This window comes from Malania oleifera, chromosome 10, assembly GCF_029873635.1.
Source record: "Malania oleifera isolate guangnan ecotype guangnan chromosome 10, ASM2987363v1, whole genome shotgun sequence".
NCBI lineage: Eukaryota > Viridiplantae > Streptophyta > Magnoliopsida > Santalales > Ximeniaceae > Malania > Malania oleifera.
In genome coordinates this window covers 58,682,050-58,701,911 of record NC_080426.1, presented here as the reverse complement: position 1 = coordinate 58,701,911, position 19,862 = coordinate 58,682,050, and positions in this window count along the sequence as shown.

The window sequence follows — 19,862 nt, the reverse complement described above, 5'->3', positions numbered from 1 at the left end:
ATGCATTTTTTTTTTATTTTATTAAAAAAATAAATAAAAGTTAAAAATCTTGAATGCTATTTTATTTTCTAAATTTGATTACATATGGGAGGGAATTCTTTTCCCATCTATATCTTTCATCAACTCTCTCAAAAGTCTAACCAAAGACCTCTAAAATTAACATCTAAAACTTTGATTATCTGAATGTTCTTTTAGAGATTAAAAAAAAAGTGATTCGTTTTTAAAAGCTAAACCTCTTATATTTTTCTTATGTCTTCCTCGATAGTCTCCTTATCACTGCCCAAGTAGTGCATTCAGTCCTGAACAGTTAGATCAGTTGTATAAAATGATTTTATCAATTCAAACATTGGGTTAGTCTTCCTCTGGCTCACCACGGTAATTATTTGTCAGCCTTAAATACTACATCTTGTCACAAATCTCTGTGGATAATTGACTCGAATGCATCTGATTATATGACTGGTTCTTATCAATTGTTTTCATCCTACTCACCATATGTTGGGAATTTGAGAATAAAAATTGCAGATGACTCTCTCTCACCAGTTGTCGGTAAAGGAAGTATTCGCATATCTGACTCTATAACTTTAAAATTTGTCCTAAATGTTCCCAAGTTATCTTACAACATGTTATCCGTTAACAAAAGACTCAAATTGTTATGCTAAACTTGTTTCATCTCATTGTATTTTTCAGGACCTATTATCGAGGAAGACGATTAGCACTGTTAAGGCATATGAGGGATGTTAGAATTGGTGTATTCCCAAGAGGGGGGGTGAATTGGAATTTTAAAATTTATCACCTGGGTTGAACTGGATAAATAGCAATATATACACAACCTAGGGTATGCCTATTCAATTTCCAAATGCGTAGATAAATATAATGTGAAAATTAAGTCATACGCATCATTAAATTTCTTCTGAGTTTCAATGTGAAGTGTGTGAGCTTGCAAAACACCACCATTCTTCTTTCTCATCATCCATATACAAACCATCTCACCTATTTACTATGATTCACAATGATTTGTGGGGTCCCTCACGTTCCTTCAATCGCATCAATACAAAATGGTTTGTTACTTTAATTGATGACCATACTCGTCTTTGTTGGGTTTACTTGCTGAAAGCCAAAAATGAAGTCCGCTCCATTTTCATCAATTTTCATTCCATGATTCATTCATAGATCCAAACTCATATTCAAATTTTTCGTACTGATAATGGTATGGAATATTTTAATACTATTCTGGGAACTTATCTTCAAGAAAATGGGATTGTTCATCAGAGTTCTTGTGTGGATACCCCTCAACAAAATGGGGTTGTTGAACGAAAAAATAGACATATACTTGAAGTAGCCTGGGAATATATGTTCACTACCAATATGAAAAACTATTTTTGGGGAGATGCCATCTTAACTGCTACACATCTCATTAATCGAATGTCGAGTCGAGTACTTTCCTTTGCCACCCCTCTTCAGAAATTTCAGGAACACTTTCCTACCTCTCGACTCCCCTCCAGTCTCCCGCTGAAAATCTTTGGTTATACTGCATTTGTTCATGTTCATGTACACCACCGGGATAAATTGGATCATCGTGCCGTTAAATGTGTCTTCCTTGGTTATTCCCCTACCTAGAAAGGCTACAAATGGTATGATCATTTCTCAAAAAGGTTGTTTGTTAGTCTTGATGTTACTTTCTTTGAAACCACTCCTTATTTCAAAGCCCTCTCTTCAAGGGGAGAAATGGAGTGAAGATCGGTTCTTTAACTTATTTACTACTGAATTCGCATCATATGAACCCGTACCACCTATTGAGCCTCCCATTGTTTCATTCCCTAATCCATCTATTGAGCCTTCCATTGCATCACTTCCTAATCTGCCAAACACAACAGAACACTTAACCTTAGGGGGAGATATAGGAAAACAAAACTGTAACGCCCCAACCTGGGTCTGCCAGGGAGCACTACGTCTCTCCTCCTCCACCTGGACTAGACAATAGGGGTGGGCCTTATCAAACTAATGACTGGCCCCACAAACCAACACGTGTTCTTTTCAGTGTATTTTGTCCTCACTCACACACTTCTTGAGAAAATTTCCTAAGTGGTCACCCATCCCAAGATTGCTCCAAGCCGAACACGCTTAACTATGGAGTTCTTATGGGAAAGCTCCCGAAAAGAAATGTGCACCTTGTTGATATGGGTAGTAACATCTAATTTTTTTAAGTCTTTCATCCATGGGGTATCATAAAAACAGCGCAGACATACTTGTTTACTCAAGAAAGCCGAACACAAAGAACAGGGAGAATCTCATACCTGAGGCACCAAAAGCGTTGGAATCAGTGATGGCTGTAAATAACCATGAGTCCACACCCAATTCTAATTTGGTAATTGAGCTTTCTTTTGATAATCTTGTACCTGATGATATCAATTTACCTATTGCAATCAGAAAACAAACTAGGTCATGTACTCATTACCCTTGGTCTAAATACATGTCTTATAAAAGCTTGTCTGCAAGATATCGTGCTTTTGTCTCTAACCTTGACAGAATGAGAATTCCAAAGAAAATTCATGAAGCTCTAAAAATACCTAAATGGAGAGAGGCAGTCATGGAGGAAATGTGGGCCCTAAAAAAAATGGAACTTAGGAGTTGATAAATTTGCCGAGAGGGAAGAAGCCAGTGGGTTGTAAATGGGTCCTCACAGTGAAATACAAATCTAATGGGATAGTTGAACGATATAAACCAGAATTGTTGCAAAATGATTTACACATACTTACGAAATTGACTATATGGTGACATTTGCACCAATGGCAAACTTAAATACAGTTCGGGTCCTCTTGTCTTTGGCAGCCAACCTAGATTGGCCACTACAACAACTTGATATTAAGAATGCATTTTTAAATGGCGAGTTAGAAGAAGAAGTATACATGACTATACCACCAGGATTCAGTGGGAAAGGTGAAGAAAACAGAGTGTGTAAACTCAAGAAGCCTTTGTATAGACTCAAACAATCTCTCAGAGCATGGTTTGACATATTTGCAAAAGTAATAAAGAATCAAGGTTATCGACAAGGGCAATCAGATCACATCATGTTCTTCCAATAGTCTAAAAGAGGTAAGAGAACAATTTTAATTGCATATGTTGATGATATAATCCTTACTGGTGATGATACATTAAAGATGGAGAGATTGAAGAAAGTTCTGATTGCTGAATTTGAAGTTAAAGACTTGGGACAAATGCAATATTTTTTGGGCATGGAGTTGCAAGAACGAAAAAGGGAATTAGTGTTTCTTAGCGAATGTATGTTATTGATCTCATAATTGAAACTGGCATGCTTGGATGCAAACCCAGCGAAACCCCGATTGAAGCAGTAAAGAGGGTTGAAGACTGTGGAATATCAGTTGAAAAGGAAAGGTATCAGAGATTGGTTGGCAAGCTAATCTACCTATCACATACTAGACCAGATATTGCAATTGTAGTTAGTGTAGTAAGCCAACACATGCATTCACCAAAAGAAGCCCACTAGATGTCGTGTACAAGATCCTTTGATATCTCAAGGCATCCTCGGGAAGAGGACTTTTCTTCAAGAAATGTGAAAGCAAGGAAGTAGAGATCTTTATGGATGTAGATTGGGCAGGATCAATGGAAGATAGAAGGTCCACCACAGGTTATTGCACATTCTTCTAGGGAAATCTGGTAACTTGGAGAAGCAAAAAACAGAATGTAGTGGCTTGTAGTAGTGCTGAAGCTGAATTTAGGGCAGTTGCTCAAGGGATATGTGAAGGCCTGTGGTTACGGAAACTCTTGGAAGATTTACGGGTCCTGGTGAAATTTTCTATCAAACTCTATTGTGACAATAAGGTAGCTATCAGTATCTCTCTCAATCCAATTCAACATGATAGGACTAAGCATGTGGAAGTGGACAGACACTTTATCAAAGAGAAAATTGAAGAAGGAATTATCTATATGACTTATGTACCTACAAAGGAACAAACTGCAAATATCTTCACTAAAGGGTTGGGACGACAGAACTTTGATGATCTCATTAGCAAGTTGGAGATGATTAATATTTATGATCCAACTTGAGGGGGAGTGTTAAAATCTCAAGTATCATTGTAAATAATAAACAAATTAGGAAAGTGAGTAAATGTGGGGAATTTGCTATTATTCGGTAAGGGGATTGTTTCCTTGTTTAGAATAGGTGATTGTATTATATATGATTGGGACGTACATATGAAAAAATTAATTCAATGTAATTCAAGGCTTCCGCTTACATTAGGTAAGTGGCCAAACTGTCGACAGTTTCCTCCAGGCTAGCATACCTATAAATAAGTGTAAGCTTATTTTTTTTAGAAAAATAATTTCTCTCTCTCTCTCTCTCTCTCTCCCCCCCCCCAGGGTTTTGGAATTTCCCTCTCTAAAGCTCTCCCAAGTCTCCCTCGTGCTCTCTGATCCTCACTCCTTCTTCTCGGCTTGTCGTTTTCCCTTTCCTCGGCGAGTTTAATAAAAAACTAGGATTCGTGCAAGGGAATGTGGTAGGCAGATTTTCAAGAATAGGTAAGGGAAATAAATTATGTCAGTTTTTTCTCGTATTTGAACAATTTAAACTTGAGTATATGGACTCGTATACGTAATATATGCTTTTCTGAATGAATCAGGCTTCTGAAATTGTTAGTTTTGATTATTATAAATATTTAGGGAAAACTAAAGTGAATGGTTTGTTCATCTCCTTTTTATAGTAAAACATATAGTTTGATTTAAATTAAATCATAGAGATGATCATACCCTTGTTTTTAGCAAATTATATTTTCCCCGGGTAGTTTATTATATTATGATTTATCAGTCAAAATTGTGTGGCATGAGAATGTTATGACTTTGCACAATTAAACCTGATGTATTTGTGAAATGACGGTTGTATGTTGAGTTATGAAATGACAGTTGAATGTCGGGGTTGTGATATGACGGCTGAATGCCAAGGTTTTGATAGGACGGCTGTGTCAGGTTGTGATACGATGACTGTATGTCGGGTTATAATGTGACGACTGAATGTCGGATTATGAAATGACGGCTGAATGTTGAGATATGTTATGATAGGTTTTATATGCAAATGTATATATGACAGGTTGTATACTGATTTATGGAAATGAAATTATATTACAGTTTTTATTACTTAAATTGCATTATATGATTTAAGAACCTTAGGACCAGAGGTATGAGAGCATTGTACCGTTGCTAGTGAATGAGTTAGTATAGCCACACGGTAGTGAGACGTGTAGGCCTTTAGATAGTTGATTTGGCCCCAAAGAGTTGTTGTACCTCTCTGGAGTCTGGACCAGACTAGGTAGGCAAATCGGACTAACAGACGAAATTCTCTGACTTAGCCTGGTGGTAGGCCAGTCATGACTAAATCCAATCTTCGGACCGCACAACTTGATTATGGGGGTTTATACATAATGATGTTGTTTGCCCAAAAAAAGGGTTTCTTCTACGCATATATGCGAATTTATGTAAATGATATTATTTACTAAGTTGATTTATAATATGGAGAAAATGTGTATTTTTAATTGTATAGGTGTGAGTTATATTGTCCTAATGCTATATTTTTCAGCTAAAAGTAAATTAAAGAATGTGTCTGATTTCACTGGAACTCATGTTAGCTACACACTAATAATAATTTATTCCGCCTTACTGAGAAATGTCTCACCCTAGTAAATATATCATTCACAATATTTAAATCATGCACACATTCACAATTAATTAAATCTAAGCATACATGTGTAGGAAATTAAAGTGCAAGAATTTAAGAACATACACAAGAAATGTTATCGAGGTTCGGACAATACTGCCTATATCCCCCGTCTCAAGCTAACAAGCAAGAGGATTCCACTAAGTTACTCACTTTTGGGTGGAGCGACGTCGTTTACAACACCTTAACAGAATAGTGCACCTAATTTTCTTAATCGGGTTTGAACCAATCTGGGACTATTCACAGGGCTAGTCTCCCTCTTCCAACCACACATCGGTAATACAACAGATATAACAATTTGAGTACAATCAACGTGTACAAATACAGTGCTTTTATGTAAGCAGATATGTACCGATGCGCTCAAATTGTAAGAACCCAAACTGTGATAATGGGTTTCTATATATAAAGAGAGGGACATTTTGGTAAAAGAGCAGATTCGTCGATGAAGCCAGATTTCATCGACGAAGCCTGTGTTCTTCTTGCCGACGAAATTCAAAGACTCGTCGATAAGGAGAAGCCGAGGGGTCTCGGAAAAACCAGCGATCTCAGATTCATTGACGAGGCCACCGATTCGTCGACGAAGCCAGTGAAAGATTTGTCGAAGAAGGCAGCATTTTGTCAACGAATTCCCCCAGGTCAAGGGGCTATAAAAGGAAATTCTCTTTTCTTCTTCATTAAGTTACTTCAAGTTTCTCTCTCTCTTTCTCTCTCTCTCTAAACCTCTCCCTACTCTCTCTCTCTAGATTTCTTAACCGATTGTTGCTAGAATCAGAAAATGGCAGTTACCACGAGGATCGTGGAAGGATTCTCTACAACTTCTATGGATCGGAATCTCGATTCGGAGATTTTCGGGTTTTGGTAAAAAATCGAGGTAAGGCTCGGTTTTCATTTCTGATCCGATAGTTTTGTAGGTAATTGTCTTGTGAATATATTATGTACTATGATTTGTAGGTTTTGGAACTCAATTCGCTATTTAGGAGCCTTGGAGTTTGGGATTTTTGATTCGAGGTTAAGGTAAAGGGAAACTGTGTTATATTGGTTATTTTTGAAATCGGACTCAGTGGAACTGTGGTCCACGGTCCTGTGTGTGTTTTGGCTACTCATTTGGGGGGATCTAACGGGGAAAACTATGGGTTTTTCATTATTGCAGTTTTGGGAAAAAGGGGGCGACGGGCTGAATCCCGGGTTTTGTTGAAAACCGAGTATATGTGTGATTTATATTGTGATATTGGGATGATTGTGCCTTGACTTTGTGTAAACTGTATTTGTTTGGAAAATCATGATTTAGATTACCAAATGAGTGTGATTTGTTTGGTTATATGAGCATCCATGTGTGTGTGATTGTGGAATGGCTGATGGGAACGCAGCTCCAAAATGAGTCCATGTACTGAGAGTGTCCGACTCTATATCTAAGGGCGTGTGTTTATCGCCTGCCACGTAGGCAAAAGTTCTGGCTCTATATCCGAGGGTGTGAGCCTTGTCCAGCAGATAATGCCGAAGGGTGTGGATCCACCATTTAGCGCCGATACGATGTCATGGGAGTCGAGGACTAGCCATGTGCCGGTGGGGCTGTGCTTTGTGGGTTGGCTTTGGGCCAACGCCGGATTGTTGCGGACTGGCTTCGGGCCGAAGGGTGTGGCGACACCGGGTTACTAATCATGCGTGTGTATTGTGATGGGGTTGTGTATAAATGGCCGCCGTATATGTGCGTGTATGCACTGTGTAAATTAGTACTGGATTCCATTCAACTGCATGTATGTTTTTGTCATGATAACACTCAAATGCCACACACCGATATAACCTGTGTTCTTCCTTACTAAGAGGTGTCTCACCCCTGTTGTACATACATTTTTACAGGTCCTTCGAGTAACCGGAACTAGCGTCCTAGTATAGGGAGCGTAGTGGTTGGTGTACTGCGTAGCGCTTGGGTAAGTGCTAGGACTGTAGTTTTGTTGGGTTGCCATTTTGAGTTGTATTTGGGCACCCAATTTGTATGTTTGGATAGAGCCATGTTTTGCTCTTGTATAGACTCTAGTATGGTACTATATATATTGATATAGAATGACTTTTTCCGTTGCGTATATGTTGTGATTGGATGTGTTTAGGGTGCCTAGAAACCCCACGGGGTCGGACCCTCATCTAGTGTACTGTATCTTTTGATGATTTGTTTGATACAGGGACAGATTATGTTACTTTTTCACCCCTGGGTCCCATTTCGGGGTTCGGGGCGTGACACAAACAATAACCAATGCACTCACGAATAATGGTATTTATGCTCAAATGAAATTGGTCAAGTGAAATATCAACACAAAACAATTTGTGTATACCAATATGCGTGTGAGTAAGGCCTTTGATTCAAGATATTATAATTAACAAATAATCAAAGGAACTTGGGAAACCTAATCAAATATTCTCAACAAATATTTTTCATTATAATGCCTAATAAAGATTAGGATAAAAGCTTGCAAAAATATGATATATATATCAATAAAAATATGCAAGCTTTAGATAATTGCAATGAAGATGCAAGACCTTAAGCAAATCTAGATGATTTAAATACCCACTTTTCAGGTGTCTTAATTTACACCTTTACAACCTTTACAACATATTTATGATTTAAATATGATAATTAACCTACCGCTTGAGAGGATGGATTTTAGGGTTTAATTTTTGAATTTATATGAATTTACAGGAATTCGGTATAATTTTATATTACATTTTATTCAAGCTCACACAAATTAGAATTTAAAATCCAAGTTCCATACTCTACATGGGGTAAAAAAAGTTTACATGCCAATATTCTCTTATGGATGCAAGTATAATTTCTTTTTCTTTTCTAAACTTGTAAAAAATGTTCTCGTAACTTTAATCACTATAGTTTCTAATGATGGTGAAGATTACAACAATAATATATTTTTATCCATGAAGATTGGAGGACGTTTCTAAGACTAAACCTAAATGAGTTTTGTATAAACATTAAAATTTAAGTAGAACAATCATTCCATGAATATGTTTCATACACAAATTAATTCAGTTTTACATTAGATATGATACAACATGTTGGAACTTCAAGACTTATGATGGATTTTGTGTTTTGCTCTTAAATTTCATTTTTTATAAGGTAAGTTAAAGCATATACATTACTTTGTTGCCATATATTGTTCATTTTGAAGAATCGAAATTGATATTTGTGTATGTGAATGTTTTAACTTTGCCATTCTACTATTGAATGAAGGTTGGAAAATAAAATTTCTTTCATTGTGTTAAAACAATTAAATTACCTTGTATAAATTTGAAAAATTAGAAAACAAGTTGTCTTTTTGTAATTATTTTAAAGTATAGAAATGAAAAATGAAAAATTATTTCGCACTTTGAAACAATTTTTCCTACCTTTTTAGTATAAATCTAGAAAAAAAAAACTTGAAATTTTTATAATTATTTGAAAAATAAAATTGTAAATTGAAAAATATTTTCCACAACTAGAAATCCCTAAATAATTTTAACTCTTTAATAAACCTTGTTTTTATAGAACATTAAAAGAAAATTTATAATTTCAAATAATTTAGTTAGTCTTAAATTTATAAACAAAAAAATCCTAAATGTTCAAAAATTAAGACACTTAATTATTTCGAAAGTTACCAACAATTTATCAAATTTTAACAATCCTTACTTTTAAACAAATAAACATAAATGTGTGAAAATTAATGTACCTAAAGAATATATAACTTCAACAATCTAACAACCTCAAGTTTATCTGGGAGAGGTCTTGGATTTGAATTCATGAAAATTTGGAAGAGTTTAATATAAAATTATATTGAACTTTGTCAAAATTTATCCAATAAAAAATCACAAATTAAGACACCTGAAAAAATTCAATAATTTAGGTAAAAAATCATAAATATGTTGTAAAGGTTGTTTTTTGGAAAGATATTAATATGGTATTTCTCTTCTCCGCCCCTTTAAGGAGAGGTTGTAAAGGTTGGGGTCAACCCTATAACTTTGACTTGGGGTATTCCTCGCCTAGTAAGGAGAGACTTTGTAATTGGTGTCACTCCACCCACAAGTGAGTTTTAGTAGAATCCTCGGGCTTGCGAACTAGAGGTGAGGACGTAGGCACAGTTGTCGAACCTCGATAACACATATGGTGCCATCTTTACTTTATCTGTTTTATTGTCTTGTGCATGTTTGATTAAATTTATTTGGAGCATATTATTTGTGAATCCATCTATCTATTTATTTTATACGAGCTTTAGATTGACTCTAGGTCTGTGAAAAACTGCTTGCCGGAATATCTGACCTAGAATTTTAAAATCTCTAATTCACCCCCCTCTTGGGATTACACTAAAAACAACAGTATCCCAAAAACCTTGGGCACGCGCCCATCCTCTTTTAATGAAATTTGTTACCTCGTGCATTTTTCAAGTATGACTAAAATCCCAGTGTCAAAATTAGACAGTCTTGCCCAAAAGAAAACCTCGTAATAAAACTAGACCTTAAGACCTGACAGCATACTCGGTTGCAAAAAATTGAAAAACTCAAATTTTAAAAATCTGAAAACTCCATTCGAAGATTTGGGGAGACTCCAATTTCAACAATTCAAGGATTCCAATTAAAAATTTAAAAGCTCAATTTCCACATGAAAATAATGCAAGCACTTAAATTTGAAATTCAATTTATCATCTAGAAGGACTTAATTTTGAATTTCTAAGACTCACATTTGATATTAAGAAACTTAGTTTCCAAAATGAAAAGGATAGAAGGACTCAATTTTCAAAATTTGGGGAACTCAAAAAGTTAGAAGAATTCAATTTTAAGATTAAAACTAAAATGACTCAATTTTTGAAAACATAAGACTTATTTCACAAAAACTTGACCTAATAAAAGAGATAAATTTTGAAATTACAGGACATCCACTAAAATTAGAAAAACTTGACTTAAAATAAAAATTAAAAGGACTTAAAATTTTACCTGGAATACCGGGACTCAAACTTGAATTAGAAAGACTCTATTTTGGAATAACTTGGACTCTAACATGGGACTCGAATTTTAAAAAAGACTCAATTGAAAATAAACCAAAACTCCAATTCAAAATAGAATGACCAGGTCTTGATCGAACTTAAAGTCAGCTTTACTATGTCGGGTCTTCTTAGAAAAGGGGTTAAAATTGGGGTGTTGACACTACTGTCACCTTGATGCTAACCTCTTCGTAAGATGGTTTCCCAATTCTTTCCAAGTAAATGGCGTTCTCCCAATCTGGCTTTGAGGCTAAGGCCAATCTTGCTAGCGCATCGACCTTTGTGTTTTTCGCTCGAGGTATGTGCTCTATCTCGAACTGAGCAAATGTTTGGATGTACTCTTGTGCCCTCGCCAGATACTTTTTCATTTTTTGATCCCTAACCACAAATTCTCCCTTCACCTATTTCACCACGAGTTGGGAATCGCTTAAGACTCGAAGTTGAACCACCCCGAGCGATTCTGATAGGTGTAGACCTGCCAGCAAAGCTTTGTATTCATCGTCGTTGTTGGTTGTTGCAAACTCCAACCGCAATGCATACAAAATTTCTGAACCGTTCACTGCCATAAGGATTAATCTTGCTCCTTCACCGGCTCCATTGGACAACCCATCCACTTGTAGTGCTCAAACATTTTGTTCCTCTGACTTTTCACCAGACTGTTCTACCATGAAATCGGTCAGTACCTGGGCTTTGATGGTAGGTCTTGGCTTGTAGTCTAGGTCGAATTATCCTAACTCAACCGACCACCTCACCATCCCCCCCAAAGTTTACGACTGTTGGAGGATCTGCCTCAACGGTAAATTGGTCAGCCCTATTATCTTGTGCGCCTAAAAGTAGGGCCTCAACTTTCAGGTTGCACAGATGATAAAAAATGTTGGAATTGGTGTGATTCTAAGAGGGAGGGGTGAATTGGATATTTAAAATTTTTTAGCTAATTTAAAATGTTTCGCCGATTCACCACAGTTCATATCTCATTCAACTTACATACGTGTATGTAAAGCGAGTTTAACGATAAAAACAAACATACACGTGTGCAGTATCTTATTTAAATCAAATGTGTGCATGAGAATAATTTTGACATTAAATAAACATTCATACACATGCTGAAATTAAAGTACAGGAATTTGAATAAGATAGAGAGAGCGACACTAGATTTGTTATCGAGGTTCAGCCAAATGAGCCTACAACCCTGCCTTGGGCATATTCCCTAAGGATTCCACTATACCTGCTCACTTAACCGGGTGGAGCAAAAGCCTTTTACATCCTCTCCTTACAAGGTAAGAAAAACCCCAGCTCAATTACTAGACTGAGCCAAACTAGTCTCACTTACGGGGCTGAGACTCCCAGTTCAATTTCGGGCTGAACCGAATCGGTCTCATTTACGGGGCTGAAACTCCCTAGTTCAATTCACGGGCTGAACCTAACTGTTACATTAAAACAATTTTTGTACATGAAAATGCCTCTGAAAAATACAAGCAGAAATGTACTCATTAAAGCTCCAAGATGTATGCACTCTCTTATGATATGATTTGAGTTCAGTAGAGTAACGGGTATTTATCTAAATAAAATTTGCACAAATGAAATGTATATTGTTATCCTATAAATATTTTTGCAAGTAAATAATATTTGGAGAAATTAGGAATTTTAAGCTCAAAAGAATTTGTACAATAAGTAATTTTTCTCCCAAGAATATTTATCAAAGAAATAACTGGGAGAAATGCAATTAATACTCTCAAAGATTGATTTTCAAAAAGTAAATAACAAGTGAGAGTATATGCATGTAAAAACAAATAATATGCCCCAAATAAAATACTCTCTTTAAAAATGATTTTGAGAGAAAAAAAGTGAAAGAGAGTTGAAGAGATTTGTTTAAAATATTTTGCCCCAAAAGAATGATTTAAACAACAAAAATCTTTTTGGGGGAACTTTGATTAACAATAAATTAGAGAGAAGATTTGGGTTAATCAAAGTTGCAAATCTGAGTTATGAAGGGGGTATTTATAGATTTTCAACAAATATGACCGTTGAGGGACACGCTCGGTATTTTGAAAAAGTTTAATTAAATTTTAATGATATTTTAGCACTTAAAAAATATTCCAACCCGGGAACACTGGTCGACCAGGACAAGTTCGGTCGAGCCAAGTTCTTGGGGTTTGGTCGATCGGGCTAAAAATGAATTGCCCGTTCGGTCGACCGGACATATAAGTCCGAAGGTGATTTTTCAGTTTTACGAGGTTCGGTCTACCTGGAAGATTTGAACTAGATAGTTCGGTTGACCATGGCGTTGGGACATCTCCCAAGGAGCCTCGGTCAACTAGAGCGTTGGAGTACATTTTGGGTTCGATCGACCAAGTGGTCAAAAAGTTGACTCCTAGGAGGTTCGATCGATCAGGTGCATTTGAACCAAGTGAGTTCGGTAGATCGGGCTATGGTCAATTTGTTGACCTGGCCCAATTCGGTCGGCCGAAAACTTTTGAGCTAACAAGTTCGGTCGACAGAATGTGCACATTTAGTGCATTTCGGTACCAATCCCTTTGTATATAAACCTATTCATATGATGATTAAATTTAAGAAGATAGGGCATATTTTCATGTAGTATGGGGACTCCTAAGGTCAGTCTGAGTCATTTGAAGACACCGAAAAAAATTCGGTGTCGGTCGACTGAAGTTTTTGTAAACTTCGTTTAGCCTCGATTTTAACCCAAAAGTTATTCCAAAAACTTTCTATGATTTTAGTCTATTTAAAAAACGATTTTTGGTGAGATGTACTGGTCCTTAAGGTCTATTTACGGTTATTCTGAGCAATCAAACACATCATGCAGATGCATGCATTATTGTTAGCTTTGGTGTATTCCAAAAAGGGGGGGTGAATTGGAATTTAAAATTTATTCATAGGTTTAGCTAGTTCAACAGCCGTACATTCACAACCTAGGATCTATTTATGCAGTTCCAAATGCATAGATAAATATAACGTGCGGAAATTAAATTCATGCGCAACGTTCACCAACTATATCATACATGTGCAGGAATGTAAATTGTAGAAAGATAAACAGTGCACACAAGATATGTTATCGGGGTTCGGCCAATTGTACCTATGTCTCCGCCTCTAGCTCGCAAGCCCGAGAATTTCACTAATGGCTCACTTAACGGGTGGAGCGGCACCTAATACAACCAGATCAATTAACACAGGGCTGAACTCAACCTTTACAAACTCTCCTTACGGGGCGGAGAAGACCCTAAGTCAAATTCACCGGGCTGACCCCAACCTGATCCTTCCTGGTTAGATCAAACCCCCTCAGGCCACGCTTGGAAATACAATAGTATTTTTCACAAAGTAACTGATACAGTGATTGTGCTTCTTAAGTAAAGCAGATATGCACCCAATATGCACAATCTACTTAATCAATCACATACACATCAACAATGTAGGTAATGTAAGCTCAGTAACGTATATTTTTGTGTAAGCTACACTCAACAAGATATGATCGTTAATATGCTCAAGAGTGTTCTAATCAAGCTATTTCTTTGAAACAGTAAATATCAAATCTCAATAATAAACCAAGGTTTCAAAGATGCTGCAAATATTCAAAACAACACAAAATATTTTCTTCAATGTAATATGCTCAAAAGTTGCTTGAAAGAATAATATAGCTTGTTAAAAATATTTTGCACCACAAAATCAAGTTATATGAATCTTTGCAATGACAATGCAAAGATCCTTAAGCTACTAGGTTTTTCCTAACACGAGATTTATTAAATGAAATCTGTGGGAAAACCTTACTTTACTCCCCAAAATCAATACTAATCAACCAAGAAAAGTAATGGGAGTATGAGCAATACTACTAAGCAATAACCCAAGCAAGAACTCTCACAAGGCTAAAAATAATCAATGGAATGAAGTTGTGAGAGTGTTTGGAAGTATTATAGGCAAAATGGGATTTTGGGTTTGAGAGGATTTTGGCTAATGATTTTTCTTAATCGCCTACTAATCCACACAAATTGTAAGGACCCGAACTGTGATATATGGGTTTAAATAAATAAAGAGAGGGGCAAATTGAGGATTTAACAGGCTTTGTCGACAAAGTCAGAATTCGTTTATGAAGGCCATGCATCTCTCGTCGACGAAGTTCAGACGCTCGTTGACGAGTAGAAGCCGAGGAGTTTCGGGAAACCGCTGATATCAGGATTCATCGACGAATCCACCATCTCGCCGACGAGGACACCATCTCGTCGATGAAGACGTCCAAGTCAAAGGGGCTATAAATAGAATTCTCTTTACTTCTCAACTAAGAAAACTCATATATCTCTCTCTCTCTAGAATTCTCCCTACTCTCTATCTCTCTAGATTTCTTCGCTGTTTGTCGCTAGAATCGTGAATCTGAAGTTACCACGAGGATCGTGAAAGGATTCTCTACAAGTTTTACGGATTGGAATCCCATTTTGGAGATTTTCGAGTTTTGGCGTAAAATCGAGGTAAGGCTCGATTTTCAATTATGATCTGGTAGTTTTGTAGGGAACAATCTTATGAGTACATTCTATACTGTGATTTGTAGGTTTTAGAACTCAGTTCACTGTTTAGGGGCCTTAGAGTTTGGGATTTGTTATTTAGGGAAAAGGTAAGGGGAATTATGTTTATATCGGTTATTTTTGAAATCGGACTTGGTAGAACTGTGGTTCACGGTCTTGTGTGCGTTTGGCTACTCATTTAGGGGAATTTAACAGGGAAAACTATGGGTTTTTCATGATTATAGTTTTGGGAAAATGGGGGGCGACATGCTGCATCCCTAGTTTTGTTGAAAACCAAACGTATATGTTGATTTATACTATGTTATAGGGATGACCGTGCCTTGACTTGTTTTAAACTGTATATGTTTGGAAAACCATGATTTTAGATTACCAAATGGGTGTGGTTTGTTTGGTCATATTAGCACGCATGTGTGTGTGATATGTTGAAATGCTAGTAGGAACGCGGTTCCGAAATTGTTCCAGGTACTGAGAGTATCCGGCTCTATATCCGAGGGCATATGAAATCGCTGGCCATAGATTGGCAGAGGTCCGGTTCTATATCCGAGGGCATAAGCCTATTCCGGCAGATCAGGCCAAAGGGTGTGGATCCACCAGTTAGCGCCGGTACGATGCCATGGCAGCCGAGGACTGACCATGTGTTGGTGGAGCCGTGTTATGCGGGTTAGCTGTGGGCCAACGCCGTATGTCGAGGGCCGGCTTCGGGCCGATGGGTGTGACAACACCGAGATTGCTGATCATGTGTGTGTGTGCATGTATGCACTGTGTAAACTAGTACTGGACTGCATTTAACTGCGTGTATGTTGCATCATGATAACACTCAAATGCCACACACCGATATAACTTGTGTTCTTCCTTACTGAGAGGTGTCTCATCCCTACTGTACGTACATTTTTACAGGTACTTCGAGTAACCAGAACTAGCGTCCTAGTGTAGGGAACGTAGTGGCCGGTGTGCCGTTAGCGCTTAGGTAAGTGCTAGGACTATATTTTGGTGGGTTGCCATTTTGAGATGTATTTAGGCACCCCTTTGTACGTTTTGATTGAGCCTTGTGTCTGCTCTTGTATAGACTCTGGTATGGTATTGTATATATATAGAATAACCTTTTCCGCTGCGTATATGGTTGTGTTTGGATGTGTTTAGGGTGCCTGAGAACCCCACAGGGTCGGACCCTCATCCTTTATACTGTATCTTTGGATAATTTATATGATACAGGGACAGGTTAGATTACATTTTCATCCCGGGTCCCATTTTCGGGTTCGAGGCGTGACAGCTTGGTATCAGAGCTAGCCAGGTTGTTAGGTCTTGTAGACTTGGTTAGGCTTAGCTGTGAGTACATACCAGAGTATAGGATGTTGGATATAGGTAGAGTTGGTTGAAGGTTGTTTGGTTGCTAAACCGAGATTTGTCGATGGTATTCCGAGTTTTTCCTAGGATGACGATTATAGTAAAACTATGGCAGATCATTGATGACTTTCGTGTCGGTGTGATAGGATAGACCTAGACCTGGCAGGGAGTAGTTAACACGATTAGTGTAGATCATTGTGTTAACTGTACGTGTTGTAGGGATGCTGATAGATTCCTATTGTGATGTAGAATGAAGCCCAAGGATAATGACCTGGGAAGTGGCTCCGAGGAGACTGCGAGTGATAAGTCTCCTTCTCTGCCTCGAGGTTTGATGAGGCAGGTGTTATGGGAGATCGGGTGGAGTGTGAAGAGATGCGAGCGCTCTCCTACTACTGCAGGGTGCACTATTGAGAGGTTCACACGCATGCATCCTTCGACGTTCTTTGGAGGACCTGACCCAATGATAGTATAGGATTGGATAGAGAAAACTGAGAGGATCTTAGAGGTCCTGCACTGCACGGATAGGCAGCGAGTCCTTTATGCCACTTTCTAGCTATCTAGGGAGGCGGGTCGATGGTGGACTGTAGTGAATCTGCGGGAGACGTAGAGAGCTGGTCTAGAGGAGATGACGTGGAGCCGTTTCAAGGAGGTGTTCTTCAACAGATACTTCTCGGCTTCTGTACGTGATGCCAAGGTGGATGAGTTTTTTGCTTTGACTCAGGGAAGTATGACGGTGTAGGGGTATGCAACTCGGTACATAGAGTTGTCCCGGTTTGCGTCGTGTTTAATCTCGAGCGAGTACGAGAAGACTTGGAGGTTCGAGAAGGGCCTGAGGAAGGATATCCGTAGACTAGTGGGTATGTTTCAGATCTGTGAGTTCTCTATGTTGGTAGATAAAGCCACGGTGATTGAGACCGGTATCTGAGAGGATGAGGTGGATCAGGAATCGAGGAAGAGAACAGTACTTTCTGGTTCTCATACAGGATCTCATTAGGGATCGTGGAAGAAGAGGAGTAAGGGCTCGGGTTACCAACAGAATACCAAGCGCCAGGATTCTCAGATGAGCCAGATTAGTGGACGTTGTATTAGATGCCACAAATGGCACAAGGGTGAGTGCCGGTCATTTGGGGGTAACTACTACAACTATGGCCAGCCAGGCCACATGTTTCGTGATTGTCGTGCACCAAAGTGAGATGTGCTTGCATCTAGTGTGAACCGAGGGAGCGATCAAATACCTCGGGAAACCGTTTAGACGAATACAGCTCCGACCAGAGTATACTCTTTTACTCCAGCGGACGCTAAGCATGCAGGAAACGTAGTGACATATACCTTATTATTGCTTTCAAATAAGGCTTCTGTTTTGTTTGATTCGGGTGCAACCCATTCTTTTATATCTGCGAATTTTGTTGGATGGTCTGCGGTTGAGACCCAAGTCATGAACGAGGTATTATCTGTTACTACGCCATCTAGGAGTGTGTCTTTCTGTAGGAAGATGTTGGTAGACTATCCAGTGGTAATTCAGGGGAAGCTTCTACCGGCGAATCTTGTTGTATACGACATGTCGGGGTTCGATGTTATTCTGGGGATGGATTGGTTATTCTCTAGTTATGCTGTGATCGACTGTCGCAGGAAGGTGGTAGTTTTCAGACCTCTTGGGGAGCAGGAGTATGAATTCGAGGGATCATGTGTGCGTCCAGCGCCACAGATTCTATCAGCATTTCAGGTGAGGAGGCTACTCTTGGACGGGTGTCAGGGGTACCTAGCTTGTGTGAAGGAACCTCCATGGGATGAGTTGAGACTCAAGGATATTTAGGTAGTCAGCGAGTTCCCAGATGTGTTTCCAGATGATTTACTTGGTTTACTTTCGGATCGTGAGGTGGACTTTGTTATAGAGTTGCTATCTGGTAAGGCACCGATCTCTAAAGTTCCATACTAGATGGCTCCAGCTGAACTTCGAGAGTTGAAGGAGCAGTTTCAGGAATTACTGGACAGGGGTTTCATTCGACCTAGTGTTTCACCCTGGGGAGCTCCAGTATTGTTTGTGGAGAAGAAAGACGGGTTGATGCGGATGTGCATTGATTACCATGAGATTAATAAGGTAACCATGAAGAATCGCTATCCTTTACCTCGTATAGATGATCTCTTTGACCAGTTGCAGGGGACGCGGGTCTTTTTGAAGATCGACTTGCAGTCAGGATATCATCAGGTGAGGGTTAGATCTGAGGATGTAGCGAAGACGGCTTTCCGAACCAAATACGGCCACTACGAGTTCTTGGTCATGTCGTTTGGGTTGACAAATGCTCCAATAGTGTTCATGGATTTGATGAACAGGATTTTCCATGAGTACCTGGATTGATTCGTGGTGGTATTCATTGATGACATTCTGGTGTACTCGAGGAGTTCGTAAGGGCATGAGGACCATTTGAGGTTAGTATTACAGATTCTGCGGGAGAAGAAGCTGTATGCTAAACTAAAGAAGTGTGAATTCTAGTTGAGTCAGATTGCGTTCTTAGGCCATGTGGTGACTGGTGAGGGTATATCAGTTGATCCTAGTAAGATTAAAGTTGTGGTTGACTGGGTAAGGCCTAAGAATATGCAGGAGGTTCGGAGTTTTCTAGGACTGGGGGGTTATTATCGTTGGTTTGTGGAGGGGTTCTCTAAATTGTCTGAACCTCTGACTCGATTGACTAGGAAGGGAGTACAGTTTGAGTGGACCAATGATTGCGAGCAGTGCTTTCAGGAGTTGAAGCACCGGCTGGTTACTGCTCCGGTTTTGACCATTCCTTCGGGGGATGGTGGGTTTGTGATTTGTAGCGACGCGTCTCTGAAAGGTCTGGGATGTGTGCTTATGCAACGGGGTAAGGCAGTAGCATATGCTTCTCGGCAACTGAAAGAATATGAGAAGAATTATTCTACGCATGATCTGGAGCTGGTTGATGTTGTATATGCAGAGAAGATTTGGCGACACTACTTGTATGGTATGCAATGCGAGATCTTTATTGACCACAAAAGCCTCACGTACTTTTTCACACAGAAGGAGCTGAATATGAGGCAGAGGTGGTGGCTAGAGTTGATCAAGGACTACGATTGCACGATCAGTTATCATCCGGTGAAGGTTAATGTGGTAGCCGATGCGTTGAGTCGAAAGTCAGGACCTGTGACTGTATCTACGGTAGTAACTTAATATCACATCAAAAGAGATTTGGAGAGCTCGAGTATAGAGTTGGTGTATGGTGATCATCAGGTTTTCAT